Here is a 2,528-nt window from a genome sequence, read left to right as displayed (position 1 = left end):
AGAGTGAAAGGGATGGAGAGATGCTGAAGGAGACAGAAGGGTCATAAGGCACTGGAGAACCTCTTGAGAAACAAAAGACAGAGAATGTCAGGGAAGTGATATACAAAACAAATTAATCAGCACACTAATAAGCAGAACAAAAAGTGGACTAAAAAGAATTTTTCTGTGGTGATCTTAAAGATCTAGCAGCTGTAGCTTTCCAGGCTGGATCCTGTGGGAGTTCGGTCACGTTCTGTTGCCAACCAAGTTCTCCCTGAGGACTGGGCTGTGCTGCAGCTCATGAAGTGTTAAGTCTGATATGTAGCTGGGAGACAAACCCTGCTGGGCTTTAGTAGTGAAATCTCGAAATCAATTCTAAAACTAAAGGCAACCAGTGTGGAGCTTCTTAACAGGGGGCTGATATGATCTTCTGTCCTGCGTTTAGTGAAAAGTCTTGCTGCTGCAGTTTTGCTATCAGGAAAGGGAATCTGACTAGAATTATAGCAGTTTAAATGTAACAAGATGAAGGCATTGATAATGTTTTTAAGGTCACCCACTGATAAAAGAAACATATTGCTTCAGAAATAGATTTTAACTGAAGGGAGCTAAGCCTTAAACTATTCATCATTAAAGCAAATGTCAGAATCAAAGGACAGGATCGTGTACAGGCCCAGTGTTGCTCTATAGGATACCAATAGAGTCTTAATTGTGAAGTTAGTTGTTATCAGTCAGAAAAAATAGTATTTTTGAAAACCTCTTTAAGAGGGAATGGTTGTTAAATAGCAACATGGCATATTATCATCACCTGTAAGGAACCACGAGGAACCTGACTGATTGTTGCTTCGTATTCAGTCGACTAGCCAACTGTTTGCAGTCAAGACAGCAAGGGAAACCTTTTGTGATCAAATACATCAAAACAAGCGTAAATGCTAATGTTAACGTTAATGTTTCTGTCACACCTGGAGATTTATCTCCTTTCTGACGTGAGGTAGATTGTCACACATTTGACATTTAAATATAAAACACTGACCTAATTTCGAGCCAACGCTATTGAACATGAGGTTTCGTCTTTGGATGGTGTACCCTGTGTGCCACAAAGGCTTTGAAAATGGTGATCTGCTGACTGTCGAATGTGTTTAAATTTGATTTTAAATACAGGGACATCCCAGTGTGGGTTTTAGGTGGTTTTTGTGGCAGGTATCAGTTTTCCCACACCTGACTTTTGGCATATTATTGTACTATTGTTTATAGTTTCTGTTTTTCATTTTTGAGAAGTTCAGATAGTTTGTTCTGCACTAACACTGAAACCGAGAGACGATTCATTTCTGCAGTATTGTATGACAGTTAAAGAGGAAGGGACTGCGTGTTAAGATTGAGCACCCGTTTAAAGGTAATTAATGATATACACTGAGTAGGGTAATATGGATAAAGAGACACGGTGAGGGAGAAAGTGACAGGGAGAAAGAATGAGGACAATACACCACCTGCCTGCCAGACCGGATTAAAAAGCCCGGATGAAAGGTCAGGGAGAGGCAAAGTTGTTCACCCCCACCAGATGTGCACTTGTGCTGGCCTATAGCCGATTAATTATCTCACAGTTCATGACACCAGGCTTGGTGTCCAGGCAATTACATTACACCACACACCCTGAGCAACCTGATCTGGGGATTTTTTCCTGCTGGACAGAGTGTGTTTATGTTTGAGTGTGTTAGGAGAAAGGGAGGAGTCTCTTTACACACTGGTGGCATCCATAATGACAATGCAATAATTCACATCATGCTCCAGCACTGTGATTGTTATGTTTCTGTGTGTTCATGCATGTCTCTCTGTAGCCGCAGTCAAGCAAAACACATTCTTTTTTTTGGTTGTAGTTCCCAGAGATTAACAAGAAGTGGAAGAAACACATGAAAAGAACCACCCATTCACACCCCATGGCATGCTGCCTCATTTGCCCAGGCCTCTATCAATTCTTGGTTATAGCCAATAGCAATAAAGGAAGTGGTCCCACTGTCACAGAAACAGTTGGCACGGAAACAGCACATTACACCATCGTCCAATCCCCCTCCCATTTCTTTGTCGTCATTTCTCCCCTCCCCTCCCTTCCTCTCCTCTTCTCGCCGGTCCCCTCCTCCTCCTCCCTCTCTCCCTATCTTGTATGTTTTTTCAGTCATCAATGAAATCACAACCAATCCTGCTGCTGGCCTGTCAGCAAGCATATAATAGCTCAAGAAACAGATCTACTCACTGTATCACCTCCATTCTAGCCAGCAAGGCTCAGATTCCTTAATGGCAAATACATATTTTATCATTATAACATGAAATAAAGATACACTGGATGCTGTAGCTACCCCATCAAAGCCTGTTTTCTCTCTCTCTCTGTGACTCTCATGATTTAATCCTGACCATTTCCCCCTTCACTCTCTATCCCTGCTGACTCCTCCCTCCATTTCTGTCCTGCACTCCCTCTCTCTGCCTCTCTGCCTCTGACACACTCAAACACACGCACACATATATACACGCCCTCCACCCCCATCGCTGCAGTGTCTCAA

Source organism: Toxotes jaculatrix, chromosome 16, assembly GCF_017976425.1.
Source record: "Toxotes jaculatrix isolate fToxJac2 chromosome 16, fToxJac2.pri, whole genome shotgun sequence".
Lineage (NCBI taxonomy): Eukaryota > Metazoa > Chordata > Actinopteri > Toxotidae > Toxotes > Toxotes jaculatrix.
This window is presented reverse-complemented; position numbering follows the sequence as displayed.